Source organism: Rhyacophila brunnea, unplaced genomic scaffold (genome assembly GCF_057557595.1).
Source record: "Rhyacophila brunnea isolate RB1 unplaced genomic scaffold, BYU_Rbru_1.0 scaffold_18, whole genome shotgun sequence".
Taxonomy (NCBI): domain Eukaryota; kingdom Metazoa; phylum Arthropoda; class Insecta; order Trichoptera; family Rhyacophilidae; genus Rhyacophila; species Rhyacophila brunnea.
The window spans coordinates 16,059,643-16,078,808 of NW_028232837.1; the positions used below are offsets into that span (position 1 = coordinate 16,059,643).

The 19,166-nt window shown below is 33.7% G+C and overlaps 1 protein-coding gene and 1 long non-coding RNA gene across 2 annotated transcripts in view; one reads left to right on the forward strand and one right to left on the reverse strand.

Moving 5' to 3' along the window:
• Window positions 1–19,166, forward strand: part of LOC147073254 (uncharacterized) — a 781,660-nt gene that overhangs the window by 153,499 nt on the left and 608,995 nt on the right. The gene's annotated exons all lie outside the window — the stretch shown is intronic.
• On the reverse strand, window positions 11,493–14,676 carry LOC147073258 (uncharacterized). Its single transcript, XR_015070443.1, has 2 exons — window positions 14,412–14,676; window positions 11,493–12,049 (listed from the first exon to the last, which is right to left on the reverse strand). It is a non-coding gene; the product is annotated as an uncharacterized LOC147073258 (long non-coding RNA).

The window sequence follows — 19,166 nt, forward strand, 5'->3', positions numbered from 1 at the left end:
CGCTGCACCCCCACCAAATTTTGTTTGAAGACTTGTACGATGTAACTTGCTTGAACGTAAAGCCGTTCACCATCAGGAGATGTCGTCCGTTTGAAAGGGTTATAAACTTAGCTGCAATCAAAAACGATGTAGGTACATATTAATTACCTTTCGATAGTTCGTCAAATGTTTATTTTCTACAAGGCATGCTCGCTTTTTACTCTCCTTCTTCAAATATCTACGTAGTCGCGTAGCCATGACATCTTCTGTCAGGCTTATCAGGAATCATTACCGAGGAGTGCCAGACTAGTCAATTGCAATTAACTTATAATTGAAAAATGTCTAGTTTGACTTCTAATAATTAGTATTCAGAACCATAAAAAAATGCGTCGAAAACGATTGAAATCAGATGATAATAATAAAATAATAATTGATATTCTGTCCACCATTTTGATATTTTATCGGCTTTCAATTGCTTATACTACTTCAAGTATAGCTTCAAATAAGTAGATATAAAGGCACTAAAAATACATGCTCAAATTTAAAATCGAATTTTCTCCGCCATTTTGTAATATAAAGGCTTCTGGATAAATATCTTAAAAATTATTCTTAGGATATGACTAAAACCCTGGTTAGGTATGCAGGGGTGTATGTGGTATTTTAATTATTGATGGGACGACATATTAATGAAATAATCAACACAATATTATGTTTCTTTTTGTAGTAGATAACTTCTACTATTTTTTTTATAAATATATCAAAACAGTCACTTGCTTGCAACATTTTTTGTTTGTCAAAAAATTAATACTGTCATTAAGTAAAACAAACGTTTATTGTGGTGTACAAAACTATAGTAAATTTAGGAACGTAATTATACAAAATAAGTAATAATAAACTAAAATGATTCACATTTTGTAAGTAACTTGTTCACGTCTGTTCACTGTATTGGCGAAGTCGTGTATTTTCAAAGCATGTTTAAATCTTAAACTGATAACTTAATACAATAGAATGTTGAATAACTTGGTCCTATTAAAGCAAGTTTTTTTTACCCTAGTAGACCGTCAACAACTATGTCATTTCCCCATGGTCTGATCCAAACGTCAGAAATCCGTGATCCGATATGACGGTCCGCTGGCTTCATATTTATATAAACAATTTTTCCACACAACGTCCATAATCCGTGATCGTTGTATGGTCAAGCGGGGTGTATTAACGTGTAGGATGCTACGTGAGACCGTCATCTCGGATCGTGGAAATATGGCCTTACAGTTGTCTTCGGTTATGGTCAAAAATACTATTATGCTAAAAAATTTTTATAACGCAACTGTAGTTTTAGAAATATAGATCACGCGTAACTAATAACATATTAGAATGAAAAAAAGATTTAAGACATTGTAATGAACCTGTTTCTTAAAATAATAAATATACCTATCTACCTACCACACAATAAAAAAGTAATATTTGAATAATTAATCAATTATATAATTAATATAAGTCTGTGAAGTCGTGTAATTAGAGACATAATACTATAGTCAAAATACCTGTTACGGCACAAACGTGTAAGGCGATATAACTTATTATGCAAATATATTTATTTTTCTAAAATATTAAAATTAATTTATTTTACATGTAATGAACATAACAAATTATAAATTTAAAACGTTCACGACATGACATAAAATAAGTGTTTGAATTTTTGAAATATAAATATTAAGTCATATTAGGTTTTTATCTGGAAATAATTCCTCTAGAAAAGAGACTGTATGCATAGTGCTGTAAGATAACTCATATTTGTGTATATTATGCGACGGCCGCCATTTTGAAAAATAGCGGACATTTATAAGATTTTCAATCATATCTAATTACTGACAAAAATTATCGAACATACAATTAATAAAACAAAGTCAAGTTATATTAAGATTTTATCTGGAAATAATTTCCCTAAAGAAAAGATTGTGTGCATAGTGATATCGCCGAGGAATAACGTAAGGTAACTCAATACATTGTACGCCATTTTGAAAAATAGCGTACAATTATAAGATTTTCAATCATTACTGACTAAAGTTATCGAAAAAATGTTTTTTAATAAAAGTTGGAAGATATACTATTGTAAGAAGAGTTGCTTCCAGTATTTTTTATCAGTTTTCCTATTTCAAAATGGCACCCGTACCACAGCATGCATGCGTGTTAATTGTTGGTATCTATGTTACTGTATACATAATATCTACAGCTCTAAATTATTGGTGATTTCAAATCTTAATATATTTCCCTTCCTTTGTCATATGATACTGTGGTGGTGGATGGTTGTGAGTGCCACGACAAAGAATGACGACGCCACCTTGAGTGACAGCACACGCGGTACATTTTAACTTTTTGAGTGAGCTACAAGCCCACCATGTTTTATTTGTAGACTTGGTGAATGAAACTTGTGAATAGGTGAAGTCATTGAACATCAGTATCCGACCGCCTTTATTATGTGGTATATATATAGCTGTAATCAAAGATAATAATATGTATAAATAAAGAGTTCCTCAAAAACCTCCCTTGCTGCTGTTAAAATTTAGCATTTATTGCAACAATTATAAACATCTTATTGTAATTGTTACAATAAGTGCTAATACTTTGATACAAACCTACCCTAAGTTTGATAATATTTATCACTTTATCACTTCAGCGGTCGATAAGCATAGAATAAACCCACCGGTACATGCGCCAATTACCTACGTGGTCACATTCATGATTTATTCTGGATCGGAACCGTTTCCTCGTGTCAAGCCTATCAGGCACCATAAGCGAGGGGTGCAAGACTCATAATGCGCTCCCCAAAGACGTAGATATATTCGGTGATGTGCTATTTTTTTATTTGAAGTTTTATTTTTCTGTATAAAATTGTACTTCAGTATGTTTTGATTTTTTGAAGTTATACTTCTTTTAGCGCGTTTGAGAAAACAGATCAGAATGTATTTTTGGCGTGTGACAAAATTGCGCGCGCCGATGTAACACACTTCATTGAAGTTATACTTATTTTGGCGCGTTTGGGAAAACAGATCAGTGTGTATTTTTAGCGTGTGAAGAAGTTGCGCGCACGGTTATTTTTTGTTTTGTTACGCCAAATAAGTATAACTTCTAATGCGCGTACATAAGTACACACACCGATTTTTTAATGTTATTTTTTCTATATTCTCCCTTCTCTCTTGTGAGGATAATATAATATGTTACAATGTAAATCTCATGTTGTGTACGTCTTGAATTTAAATTTGTTATGTCCACAATGTTTTGTTTTCTTAAATAAATAAATATATAAAACATTTTAAATATATAAATAATGCACTTGCTGAGGAGGTCTATTGCCTACGCTGGGCATGCATTGTGACGTCATTCTCCTCTACATACGCGTACAACAATATTCTTCTAGCGAATCTGATCAATATACTCAAGACTTGGAGGCGGAAATACCGTGATGTTCGTATCATTTAAAACTTTTTTTTATGTAGGTACCCCCGGCAGTATATAATATATATATATAATAATATGACTGTCGAAGGAAATAAAACTTTCGATGGGAAGGAAAGAATAACAAAAAACAATTATTGATACAAAGACAAAAGGACGAGATTAGTTGATTTATTAATTTTGATTAACTTATATTATATACATTGTTAATTATATTACAGATGACAAATACATGGTAATATACACATTAGGTACATATTTTTTGTGGAATCTATTTATTAATTAAATTTTAAACGAAATACATATACTTATATATACATATTTCATATAAAAAAAAACAGTTTTAAAGTGAGATCATCAAGGTATAATATATACTTTTTTTTTTTTTTACAATACCGTTATTTTGAAAATAGTGCATTTATATATATATATATATATATATATATATATATATATATATATATATATAGTATATAAAATTGTACAATGTAATCACTGCATGTTAGCCATTCGGCGTAAATACTTCAATTAATCTGTTTGATTTTGATAATCATGCACGACTATTGCCACTCGATTACTAAGGGTCTCATACTTTTTCTTTATAACTTCAAGGCGACCAGTATGAGCACTAGCTAATAATAATCGGGGTGCCGGACGAAATCAAAAATCACAAAAAAATGGTTTTTTGTCTCTCCTGTTAAAAATTGCGCAACCCTAACACTTATCTTGAATTGCGCAATTTTTACAAGAGAAACAAAAAAAGCATTTTTATGCAGAAAAATGGGTTTTTGTCTCTCCTGCGAAAAATTGCGCAACCTCAACACTTATTTTGAACTGCGCAAATTTTACAAGAGAGACAAAAAATCATACATTTTGTAAAATTTGCGCAATTCAGGATAAGTGTTACGATTGCGCAATTTTTCGCAGGAGAGACAAAAAAGCATTTTTTTATCTCTCTGAATCTCTTAATTATTTTTCGGGATTTCGACCCAAACTCGTCCTAAGCTTGCCGGCAACACCGAGTTAAGTTTATTTAAGGCTTTCTAGCGATTAGTAATGCAGAAATTAGGTATACAATTTGATTTATTATGGCGCATTGAAGATCTGTGCTATTAAAAATTTATCAACATAATAGAGATAGGACAATGTCAATATTAAATTTATATTTTTCCTGAAAGGTCATAGTTATATTTATCGTTGTTCTGTTTTGTCACTGTTCTGTTTTGTCATGTTCTGTTTTGTCACGGTTCTGTTTTGTCATGGAACCGAGTTGATGGCGGCGTTGAGGCTGGAGCATATAAGGGCGAAATTGTAAGTAACAATTATTGACAGAAGAATTCAAAATCAATGATTAGGTATATTATACAAATTTGTTTTTAATCAATGGCTATCTCGTCACCAGATTTTGCATCAAGACAGAGACAGGCAAAGTAGTAATGAAAAATGAATGAATTAAATGTCATTTCGAGACTTGAGTACAGATTTGGGAATATGAGTCCCAAATAGAGACGTCACATTGAAAGAACAAGAATCAATGCCTGTGGATCTATTCTATATACAAGGCGGCTATCGACGGTAGTTTATCATATTTATGTATTCAGGTGGTTAATTGTTACAATAAGTTAAACGTCTGAACTGTCAAAAAGTGCCATGTTTTAACAGCCCATCTCATGCCTGTGTTAGCTTTTAGAGTGAAATACTGTTTAGACGGCTAACTTATTGTAACAATTAATACCTCAATACATACATATGGTAAACTGCCGTCGATAGCTGCATCCACAGGGAATGCTTGCGTAGCCAATCTTTGTATTTCACAAGTGATCTTCTTGCCCCCATAAAGTGTGTACCTAATCCAGATAGGTATAATAAAATACTGATATTATATTTAAAAAAAAAATATCATGATATAATGGCGTTCAAATTTTAATATACGTCCCGTTTTGTGTCTTGTGGTACTTTGGTGGGTCGTGATTATGGTGTCTTTTAAAACCTACGACGTCTTCATCATTAGTAACTACACTAGCGCAACACTTCTTCGACCTGTATGAGCTGCACACCCACCAAATTTTATTACCTGCTTTGTTCGCCTTCGTTCGTTTGAAAGAGTAATCTTTAAGTACTAGTACAGTGCCACCGTTGGACAGTTGAATGTATTTTCCTGAAAAGAGAATCATAATTATTGAAGTGGAACTTCTTCGCGATACGCAATAAATACGGTTCAGTTGCGTTATGGAAATGTCATAGACAGCGCTCAAAATGGAAAATTTTACGAAACGGAGCGCTCTATAACTTTAAAAAAATATTAACCTAGTTATTTAATCGTATGTGTGTTTTATAAAAATAAGTATGTTTGCTTTGTTTTTGTTGTATGGCCAATCTAGTTCAGACGGTTAAATTATTTTTTCTACGAGACGGAGCGATAATTTTAGAGATTTTATGAACTGGAACGGCGCTCCGGTCCATTTCGAGCTCTAGTTATGGAGAAACTATAAATTATACATGTAAATTAGTAGGCAGTATGATATACTGAGAAAAAATGTTGCTTATCAGTGCCGCAGGCAAAAAGTGTAATGGAATGGTTATTTTAACCTTTCCTTTGTCCAATAAACACACACTTAACTGTGGTGTTACCTATGACGTTATCGTGCAAATTTTAAACGCTTTGTCAGAAATAAAACGAACAGTGTGTAGTCGGCGGTGATCGTCATTACTGACAACTGAATTCCTCAATTAAAATTATTTTTTTCTGAGAAAGAATATATATGTTCTGTGAGAATAAAGCAGGTGTTTCACATTGTTTATTTTTTATATTTCCTGAAAATGGTGGTGCAAGTAAAATAAACGTGTTTTACCCGGATACTATGTTATGAATGTCGAAGAAAATACAATTTAGGCCGAAAAGAAAGTGCATAAAAAAACAATTATTGACATAAAGATCGAAAATTATTTTCTTGTTAATTACAAATTAAATAAATAAATAAGATTTCAATAATAATAAAATTTTATAAAAGAAATATAAATTTATTAAATTAGTCAAATATATTTTCAATACACTAGAGAAAACTTAATAAAGTAAGTCTTAATACTAAACTAATATATTCAATAAAATATTATGTAATAGTAAAATGGTATCCTTTAACGAATTAACTTTTTAACGTTAAATTAATTTTTAATGTTTCCTTTTACTTAAAAGTAAGTTTATTATAAAAATAAACTTATTATTTTTTCTTTGTATTTTTTAATTAAAAAAGCAGACTACGGTTAAAAATTTAAGTCCCGTCAGATGGCGTATTTTTTTTTTGCATATGCATGATATGTTTTCAAATTACGTACGCTCAATGTATATTTTTAATAGGATGAGTTTTCTGAAAATCTAATTATATATTACGATATATTTTTTTTAACTAGCGCCATCTCTTCCGGAATTGTATTACACCCTAACATATACACCTTTTGATGATACGTAATACCGCGGTGGAGAATGATCGTGACATTCTCTGATGGAAACAACAGCGTCATCTACAGTAACTGCAGTGGAAATGCAGTTTGGGTTTGTCAAAGAACTGCACCTCCAAAATATCTTATTATTCTTCTCGTTAAACCTCTTTCGGTAATATGTAAAGTCATTTATCATCAGAATTCGTTTTCCGTTTGGTTGCGTTATAAATCTAGCTGAAATAATAATTACGATCATCAGAAAGACTTGCAAAAAATACTTGCAATAAATGCATTTATTCACAATGTAGATAGATATACCTACGAATGAAATCGTAAAATAATCGTAAATTGGACTATTTGAGAATACTTAGCCGGATCGCACATGCAAACCAGTCTCGACTGCGACCGTGTCCGGAAAATTATACAAGTAAAATTCGCAGTATCACAGTTTACCGTGAGCTCTTTTACCGGAAACAAAGACTTAATACTTGAATTATGACATTGTGGATTGGTAACTACATTAATTATTCTAATCGAAAATTAATTTAGTCGATATTTCCGCCCATATTATTTTCTTAAATACCGATAGAAAATCATTAGTTCATTTGTCGGATTTAAAATGGTGTCGTGTACGCGTAAAAAAATGTATATATATATTTAATGCAACGTTGTTTGGCAGTTCTGATGTATGACTATGTTGGTGTCAAGTCGATTTACAAAATGCATTGCGCATTATATCTTCCATGACCAAGATAATTTTGAAATACGTATTGAATCAGTGTTTTCCAATAAATTATTTCAACTGGTTATTTCGTTCTTTGTCCGTATTACCATACTGCTCAAAACAGTTTAGTGTAAGACCTCAATGACAGCGTTTTGCGGAGCGGCGCGGACTGCGTGTATGTTAAACAAGTGCACACAATATGCACGCTGCACGCTCCGAACCGAAAAACACTGCCATTGAGGTCTTACAATTTTTTTGGGCTACGGTGAATAGTGTGTCCGAAGAATCACACAATGCACCCTCGTAACTAAACCGTAACAAGTCCGAATTTACGTGTTTTGAGTTAATTACTACGTTTCATTGTCTATCGTTCATAGTACATGTACCGAAAATTTCATATCTCTAAGTCATCAAATTCAAGTCAAAACTTCATTCAATATCTAAACATATTTCAAAAACACAGTACAACAATGCGAAAGGTAAAAACTTCAAAGCTGATTTTCTCTGTTTGACGATTTTTGGATTGTGGCAGTTTAGTTGCGATGGTGCGACAATACGATGCAAGCGTCGTTCATATTAAATTATAAAAATAATGTATGGCCAGTAATTAAAAAAAAAAACACATTTTTTGTAAGAACATAATATACGAGTATTTTATTTATTTGCTTATAAATATTACAGGTATATTGTTACAAACTATTGTGACTTTCGTTTAACTTGCCTATGATTTATATAAAAGTAATTGGATCAGTGTTTTAAATAAAATTACAATAATATAATGGTTATATTAATAGATATTTTACACATGCATGTATTTACTGCCAGCATAAAAATAACTATTGACAGACAAAAATGCTGATTGTCTCGCCAAAATCATGTTGCAAGTGTCAGTTATGTGCAATATTTTGTATAATACAGGAGCTGCTAAGCTTTTTAGATCCATGCAAGCAACTTGTACGACAATAAATGTTTAATATTTGCCTTTTATTTTTATTGTCGCGACAATACGTACGGTTTTTAGTGAATACACGCATGTGTAAATAGGCTATAACTATGAATTATTTGAATATAGAATTAGCGCAATCTCTCCCGGAAATACTATGATGAAATTTTAATATACGAGCCATTCGCTGTAATATGATAACGCGGAGGGGGATGATTGTGCACACCCTGGATAGCGGTGATGGTGTTACACGCGGTGGAAGCAGTGGTCATACATTTATGTTTATTATACGCAGAGCTACAGCTCCACCAACTTTTGTTCGTTTTCATGTTGGATTTTGTACGGTAAAATGTATAGTCGTTTATCATCAGGATAGGATTTCCTTTACTTGACGGAATATATTTAGCTGAAATAAATGATGGCATTGATTAATAAAAGAGAGATAATAAACCCACTTTTGACACTCGTTTCCTGATCGGTGATTCGTAAGTACCGCGATAAATTAAAATTCACATGTTGTTTTTCAATAAACTACTACATTTTCGTTGGTAAATGTCCAACCAGGGAACTCAAAAATAGTGGGAACTGAGATACCTAACGGGTAAGGAGTAGCAGATAACCGAGACAACACCTAAAAATGAATCTCTCCTGGCTGGACCACCTGTCAACATTCTCATACGTCTTCTCCCTGTCTCTTAAACGTTTACGCGAATATTATGCCTTACTGTCTTTGTTCTGGTGTTTAAAACTCACTTATTCGTCTGTGAGCTGTTGCATCAATCTGGCGGAGTCTCTGTAGAGTGCAGTCTTCTGACATTGCCGAGCACGCCATCTCGTTCTCAAAATTTGTTCATTTGTCAAATGGCGATGCTTGCTGATGGTTCTTGATCTTCCATAATGTTTTTTTTCTTCTAATTGTGTATGTTGCGACAGGGTACCGTAGGGTATAGCACTCTATCATTATTATAATTACACTTCATCTCTATTACCGCAATGAAAACACCTGATTCTATTATGAGAGTATCGTTTATTTTCTTTCACGACCTGATTAATATAAACAATTCCTCCGATTTTTCAAATTACGAATTCGGGTTAAAATGTGAATGTTTAATGTCTTCTCCCTGTCTAGAGTTCTTTTATACATTTTCATATATTTTCCCTCATGCATTACAGATATTCCAAGACATATGAGTAGGTATATGAGGTAATTATTTATAATACTGTAATTTAAATTTATTCTAATATTATTATAAGAATAGTACACGTAATAACTTTACCCACAATTTATTGATGAAAGACGCAACTAATGAAATGTCTGTCATCTCTCCTTGTATTAAATCTTAATATACGAGCCGGTTGATGTAACGTGATACCGCGGAGGAGGATGGTTGTGAGTTTCCCGAGCAGTGATGATGGTGTCATCTACGGTGACAGCAGTGGCAAGACATTTCTGGTGAGTATAGTTGGAGCTACAACTCCACCAAGATTTGTTTTTCTTATTATTGGTGCTCGTTCGGTAGAATGTAAAACCATTTATCATTAGAAGCCGTTTTCCAGTAGCTGGTGTTATGTATCTCGCTAAAAAATAGTTACGAATATTAATATAATATATTATATTATTTGAATACTAATATATGGTAGTAGGTATTTATTTCGATAGAGCCGGTGAATTTTATGTGAGATTTATCTTGCTAGAGTGACAGTCGCAAGAGAGAACTACCGCGGGTCCGATTGCGCCATCACTGTTAATTATAATGCAGTGGAATGCGACAGCTTTGGTGCAGAGTGAGTGTCTGTGTTTATGTGATGCGCTGCGTTACAGATAGACTGACAGACAGTTAAATCAAGACAAACATATTATAATGTAATGATTACAAGAAACAGACTTATAAGAGAAAGAAAAATAAACTATAGAAATAAATATCAAAAAATATATGTTATGAAGAGAAGACAGGCAACATTTGAAAACAATAATACAATAAATTAGCAAATGACTTAACCTCAATGTATTAAATCTTCCAATACGTATTTTTATATGCATACTTCACACCATTCGCTTAGGTCACTCAATAATAATGGCGACTTAATCTATCTATTGTAAAATTACTAGTATTATTAAAAAATGTACACTTGGCATTATGTCTAACACTGTTTTCCCTTAGGTACCTGAATATTCATTTTTGATCCCTGTCTCATGCCCAACATACATCTCTAAACATCGCATTGTTTTACTCTTTTTTCGAATTTCTTAAACCTCTTTTGAACGTGTTGTGGCAAGTTGGGTAGAAACTTCTTACGCGGGTATCCCGCGATTTTATTGGCAATACATTTGTTTTTGGAGCTAGAAGTACGGTCAGAAAAAAATGGCTGAATAGCGTTCAGCGGGCTAGTAATATGATAATTTGAATGGTGAGACACATTTTGCTAACAAATCATCCAGGCATTTAACATACTTGAAGCTAATACAATACTATCACCAGGAGACCGATAACCAAGGGTGGGTATGGATCTTCTCCAACGACCGTCTCCGCGTGCCTAAATCCAAAGTGACGGTTGTCGAATTCGGTACCTACTCCAAACATATGACAGTTATCGGTAGCTATAGAAAAATATTTTATAATCACGTTTTATTGTTCTTTAAGCCAATCGGATTACGGCGTCGAAATGAAGGTATTTTAAAACATTGAGTGAAGTTCCAACTAAATTAAAATATACATTTCAACACAAAATTAGGAACAAATATTTGAAACGGTAGGTACTAATTTTGTAGGTAGAACTCACGACTTTCACTTTCCGGGTGAGTGCTTTCGCCTCTATAAAAATTAACAAAATCATTAATTATGAGTACAAGAACGACGACTGGTGGGAAATTGGGTATTTTTTTGGACCAGTCAAAATATTTTAAAGGAACTACCTGTTAATATCAACGTGATTAAACAAATATTAAGTAGATAGTAATGAAAAAAATTATTTATTCAGTACATATACATATGATGACATACAGAGTATCAAAATAATGATTTTATAAAGAAGAGGGTTCCTCCCTCAGTGAAAAATACATACAAAATATTACCACGGCTTCTCTCCCGCAATGTTAATTAGTGCGTTTCTAATAAGTAATTTGCACTAAAATATATCCTTATTTCAATGTAACCAATTAAATGGTTTTATAATATATAAACTGAACAGTACAAAGTGTTTTTATTTTATTTAACCACCTGCTGCAATGCTGTTTTAACTACTCGTACTGCCATCTCTTCTACAGCAGCATTAAATCTTAATATATGACCCATCTGATGTTACGTGATACCGCGGTGGAAGATGATTGTGGCTTTCTCGGGCGGTAATGATAGTGTCATTCATGGTGACCACAGTGGAAGGACAGTTCTGCTGAATATAAGAGGAGCAGCACCACCAAATTTTGTTAGACTTTTTGCTGGAGTTAGTTCGGTAAAATGTATAACCGTTCATCATCAAAAGCGGTTTTCTACCAGACGATGATATGTATTTAACTGAAAAATAATAATAATCGAGATCGATTAGATCAAATTTAATCAGTGAAGCTTTTATATAGTAAGAAACTACTTTTCTCGAACGAATAATTCACAAGATTTGGGAAGGTAACATTTTCTTTGTTGAACATCCTTAATTAGGAAACACCGCAAAAATATAACGTTAAGAAAACAAATCTTGAATATAACAATGTGTCAAATTATGTATGTAACATTGTCAAGTCTTTAAAATATTCATTGAAAAAAAGTTTATTAGATTATTATATTAAGTGCAAGTAGACTAAAGATTGGAGAGACTCTGGTGCGGCCTAGTAATCAAGGTGTATAATTACCTAATTGGTACCTTCATTCAAACTACAGAAGCCTGTTGTTAATGATATGAAATTTTGTAAAGCACTAAGTTATATGAGTATTAGTTAAGGTAGTCATAATAAATTAGGTAGGCACCTAGTGCGTACATGAATAACTTGGTAAAATATACTGGAATTCGATAGATGCAAGTTCGAGTCTTGTCCGACACGTCATATTTTTTAATTTAAAAAAAAAATACATTATTTCTACTGTGTATGTTTCTTATGTCTTTCCAAATTGTGTAAGCTTTTTAGTGTTTATGTGGGTTTATCTTCCTCGACATAAAAGCTCTCGTTTTAACAAATTGGGGTGAATCTGATAACTTAAATTACATACCAATCATATCTGATTTATTAAGTTGTTAACCCAGCTAGGACCCAAGACTTTAACATGGTTCGTGCTCGTTTAATCTGGCATGATTAACATCACCAGGAGAGCAACACACCGGAGTGGTCTTTAAAATGTTGTAGGCAACTATAGGGTAAATATTATTGTAATCACAAACAGTTTAGTGTATTTTTTTAAGAGACAATCTGTACTAATAAAATATATTTTCTTTATTATTTTCCGATCAAAGCATTTTAAATAAAATCTGAGTAAAAGATATTATTTTATTTTATAAAAATATTTGGTGCAAAAAATATTACCCAACTGGGGCTATGTTAAATTTAAAATAGGTATAACCCACAAGATGTTATGTGGTAATGTGTAGGAGGGTGATTGTGACATTATCTAATGGCAAAAATAACTTAATTATTGGTAATTGCAGTGAAAATGCAATCTTGGTTAAAGAAACAGCGACACTTTCCGAATACCTTATGTTTCATTTTGTTGGCCATATTTTGGTAAATTTAAAACCGTTTATCATAGAAACGTATGTGTACTTGCTGAAATAATTAAAAAATGACTCCAATTTTTTCAGACTTTTGATTGTAGTAGACTGAAATGTTTCAAAATCAAATATTTGATTGAAACTATTCTCTTGTGGTTTTATTACTTTTTCACGTGGCGCGAAACCCGATTGGGTTAAATAAGTCCAATTACTCTAAGGCGTAAAACCCACTTAACGCAGCAAGTGGGGCTCTCGCGCAAAATTTCACAAGTGGCGCGTAAATCATCGAAAATACAACGTAATCAAATACGCCAGCGCACACTGGATTTGACGACGCATTATGCGCGCCCACCCCATGAGTCATCGTTTTTTGGCTTCTCGGCGATACGAATGAACGAAAATACAATGCAGTCTATTCATTGAACGCGGCGAGCAAAATCACGCTCTGGAAGCGTCGTCGATCGACGGGCGAGAAGCCATTATTTAATAACAGAGAACTCATTGTTTAATTTTATTGCGTGTCCGATATTTCGCTGGTAGAATAATGTCATCGTGAATATTAATTACAAGCCCCGAAATAATATAATATTTTTATTGCTTTGTTATGAGAGACGCTGATAATAATAATTATGTTGTGCTTCTTGGGGCCCTTATTACATAGGTAAAGGGTAATGCGCGGGTGGGAGGGGGCCTACTCAGTAGTGAGCGCGTCGAGCGCTTTTTTGGTGGGCTTTATGCCTAAGGTCGGACCTCACTCACATGATTGAGTTTGGGATATAACAGACATAAGCCCAAATGAACATGTTTTGATTCCAACAAATTGATTCATTGAAACAAATATTTATTCATGTAATCAGTTAGATACAATACAGATAATAATATTACATTTTGAAAAAACATTATTTGTCATAAATCTATTAAAAACATAATGCCATTTACCCTGTGATTAGTCCAGTCAATTCCGACTGTCCATTCAAAAATAAAGTTGAAAACAGTGGGATGTATTGGATAATAATAATACTACTAATAATAATAATAATAAATAACCAAAAGAGGTGGGAAAATATTGGAAAAACGCCACGCTTGTGTAATTTCATCGTGTAGCGTGGCGTGATTCCAATCTGTTTCAGCCTTAATATTATTTATGTGAAACAAAAAATAGAAAGAAAATAGTGTCACCTTTTTCCGAAATCTTTTGATCAAATCTTAACATACGAGCCATTTTCTGTAATGTGGTAGCGTGGTGGGGGATGATTGTGCATGTCTCTGATTGTAATGATGACGTCATCTGCGGTAACCGCAGTGGAAGTACATTTATGGATAGTATGAACAGAGCTGCAACTCCACCAAGTTTTGTTAGTTTTCTTGTTAGAACTCATTCGGTGAAATGTATAACCGTTAATCATCAGAAGACGTTTACCAACGCCTGGTGTTATATATTTAGCTGAAACAATAAGTGAAGGCATTAATAAGAGAGAAATAATTGGTCCACCCGGGGGCAGAAACTAGTATATATGTTCGTTGGTTGTGTGTTTGGTGTATGTGTGTATAGTTAATTTTTAATCGGTGGCATTGTTCCTGTAGGTTATGGTTTCCCAAACTATGGGTCGCGAGCGAATATTGAGTGGGCCCTCGCCACTGTATGCATGAATTTAAAAAAAAAATAGGATTTTTTTGCAGTCCACGATAAAATTCGAGCGTTCATGAAAAAGCTTATGTTGTGGAAAAGTTGTATTGAGAGATTGTTTTGAAACACTTGGAAACTTTTATTATTGAAAACCAAGTGCAGCCTAAGATGAACGTACTGTCTGAAATTTCCAGACATTTATTACTGTTAATAAATAACTTTGACGACTATTTTGGGGAAGAGATGAAAAAGTTTGATTCGTTGCGTTGGATTTGTAACCCATTTCAAGACGACTTACCAACTAGTATGTCAACAAAAGCAAGTGAAGAACTCATTGATTTATCAGAAGATACGTCACTGAAAAATACTTTCAATCGTAAACAGTTAACGAAATTCTGGCTCTTAGTTGCTGATAATTATCCTTGCCTGTTCGATGACGCTATGAAAGTCCTCCTCTTTACTACCTCATATCTATGCGAGGTCGGATTTTCGGCTATGGTTAACATTAAAACTAAATACCGAAATAAATTGGATATATCAAACTCACTGCGATTAAAAGTAACTAAAGTTGAAGTTGATGCTAAAACTGTAATGAAGAAAAATAAGAAAAAAATACATCCTTCCCATTGAAATAACTTTGTAAAAAAACCTTGTAGGTGTAGGTATTTAAGTTTTTTTTTTTTTTTATTTAAGTTGTGTTTCTTATTTCAACAGTCTTTCATTCATATTGGTAACACTTTTTAAAAATATTTTTTTAATTTCAATTAGAACAAATAAGACAGCATTGAGTAGTTCCACGACTCGCCACTAGGGAATCCGAGCATTACCAATAGTTATGCCCTCTTTTCTCTAAGACAGCTAAGAGGTGGGTCCCAAGATTGTAAATTTTTGTTAGATGGGTCGCAGCCCAGTCAACTTTGGGAACCACTGCTCTAGGTTGGTCGAAGGTCGTTGGTCGTTTACGCCGCTATTCTGACAAGACGTGCAAGTCTGCGCTCTAAGTTTAAATTCAATAATTTACTTATAAAACTGAATTACAATGTCTAAAAACATCGGTAATACCATGGAAAATGTGGATTTGTTGTGTGTTATAAGACAGCAGTCTGAAATGATTGACATTTTGTTAAAAAAGGTAGAATCAATTGAAAAAATTCTAACTGATCACCAAATTTATAAAAATAAATCAGTGTCATTTAAAAGTGCAATTAAGCCCAGTGCAATTGTAGTAGACGTACCGTTGCCAGCGACATCGCCTACACCGGCAGCGCGTGCACTAGCGAACGAGCGAGCGAACGACACTGTTTGCTTCTCGCTCTCGCCTCCTGTGCCGGCACCGAGATCGACACCGCCACCAACTTATGCGAGGACGACACGGTCGCAATCGAAAATTAAAACAAAAATAGAAAATTATCCTGCACTCGGGGTTATTCCAGCAGTCGCCCCAGAAGAGGACTCCTCATCGTCACACGAGGCCTCACAACCGAAACCAGCTGAAGATTTACCTACGCCTAGGATTGTTGATGGATGGGCCACCGTTGCACGGAAGCGGCGTGTCGCGGTTCGGGGAAACCTCGCTGGACGAGCGAAAACTGTTGTGAAGCAGTATCACATCTGCCCGCTTCACAGAGATACAACAACGGCTGATGTTTTAACCTATTTAAATAAGTTACGTACCGCTGATTTCACAGTCGTGAAAATTAAATCAAGGGGGGACTACGCATCCTTCAAGGTAGGTATCCCTTCTGATGTCACGGACACTGTTTTGAGGGCGGATAACTGGCCACTTCACTCATTCATAAAAGAATGGGTGTCGAGAGTGGAAACTCCACGGTTGCCGGTTAGCTAAAAATTATGTATTAACACTTATTTTATGTCATGTCGTGAACGTTTTGAATTTGTAATTTGTTATGTTCATTATATGTAAAATAAATAAATTTGATTTGAATTTGATTTGATTTGATTTGAAGGGCTGAAAACTACGCTGCGTAACAAGACTATTGGGATACGTGGCCGAAATACGCAGTTTTTCGCATCATATTTCGCCGTGAGCGATTGTAAAGGAAATAGATCGCTGTATAGCATTGAGATCGCGTTATTCGTGGAGTATTTCACGGTGAAGTAGGTTGTAAGTATATTCAAAACCATGATCAAAATATTATTAATAATCCGCGATTTAATAAGTAATAATATGTGTCGCATTTTAATTGTTTTAACCGTAGTATTATCAGAAACTTATTGTCGGGAAAACGTTGTATTAATTAAAATAAACACAATAGTTATATGTGGTTCATTCCACACGATGTAATACAACCCAAGGCCTGTAGTTACAATTATTAGTATTTATACGTATTCTTCAACATTTTTTTTTTGATCTGTAAATTTGTTAATATAAATAACAACGCGATCTTAATGGTATACGACCATCTGTTTCCAGTAAAACAGTTCACGATTAACTGTTATAAATTGGAATGCGTAGGTACGTACAATTGTAACCGTAGGGATAACTCTTAATATTGTATATAATATGCACTACTAATCCCTGGGGCATACATAGTTACTTATATTTCTTAAATTAAAATTACGCTTCATGATTTTTTTCTATTTTGAAATAAATCATATCCATAAATTGAAACACAGACAAAATAATAAAACATGTAATGTACTGGGATTAACTTTATTATAGTTTTTTTTATTAATTTTATAAAAAAATATTATGTTTGAATATCTGTGGTCTTTGGTCAATTTATGATATGCAAATTGGTAATTTGGAGTTAAATTTACAGTTAGCAACTGGTTTTGTTTGGTTAATCAAAGCTATATGAATAATTGTAGTATTTAATTGTTAGTTTTATGAAATCTATCATTGTAATTTTTTTCTACGTATACAAGAAGAAATTAACTGTTTAAATTATTCTAAAGTTTTGCACTTATCCATCCATTTATAATATATATCATTGTATAACAATACACCAATATACATTATAATATTAAAAACAAAACGTAGATTTTTCAATCTCTACTGTAAATTACCATAATATGTAGGTATGTCATTTCTCGCAAAATCAATGCTTGTAATCAAATCTTAATATATGACCCATCTGATGTTACGTGATACCGCGGTGGAAGATGATTGTGGCTTTCTCGGGCGGTAATGATAGTGTCATTCATGGTGACCGCAGTGGAAGGACAGTTCTGCTGAGAATAAGAGGAGCAGCACCACCAAATTTTGTTGGACTTCTTGCTGGTGTTAGTTCGGTAAAATGTATAACCGTTCATCATCAAAAGCCGTTTTCCACCAGACAATGATATGTATTTAACTGAAAAAAAAATAATAATCGAGATCAAATAAATTCAACGAAGTTTTTATAAAGTAAGAAACTACTTTTTACGAACGAATAATTTACAAGATTTGGGAAGGTAATATTTTCTTTATTGAACATACTTAATTTGGAAACACCGCAAAAATATAACTATAAGAAAACAAATCTTGAAAATGACAGTGTGTCAAATTATGTATATAACATTATGTATACATCTTGTCAAATATTCATTGAAAAAATAGTTTAATAGATTATTAAGTGCAAGTAGACTAAAGTTTGGAGAGACTCTGGTGCGGCCTATTAATCAAGGTGCATGATTACCTAATTGGTGCCTTGATTCAAACTACAGAAGCCAGTTGTTAATAATATCAAATTATGTAAAGCACTAAGTGCCGAGCCACACCGGGCGACTCTGGTCGGCAGACCAGTCGCCGAGACCAGACCGATGCATGCAGTTATATGGAGCATGCCACAACTGGTCGCCCAGTAGTCGCGCAAGCAATAAAGTCGGGCGACCAGTAAAATCTCGTTCCTGCGCTCGGTCTGGTCTCCCGAACTGAAACTAAAATTCCAGCCAGTATCTAGCTAATGTATTTCAATGGCGGCTCGCTGACGGCGAGACCGGAATCTCTCAGCTTCAAAACGGTCGCGAAGAGATGCGACATGCTAGTCGCGCGGTCTCTGAAGTTTCCAGTCACCGTAAAACAGTGGTACCAACATCATTAGATTTCGGTGAAAAATCATATTTTCTTACCAAAATTGGTAGCACTTCGTAAAGCCGCTAGCGTCATATCGTAAAAACCGAAACAATCAGAGACGTCAAAACTCAAAAGTACAAGATGAGCGAAGCGAGCATGTTTGTATTTTCTTTTTGAATAGCAGGAGTGATGATCTTAACAAGCTCGAGGTAGCTTTTCTTGGACATTCTATAGAAAGCCAGAAATTTGGAATCGGTTTCTTGCAGTTCCTTTGCAGCAACAAATAGTC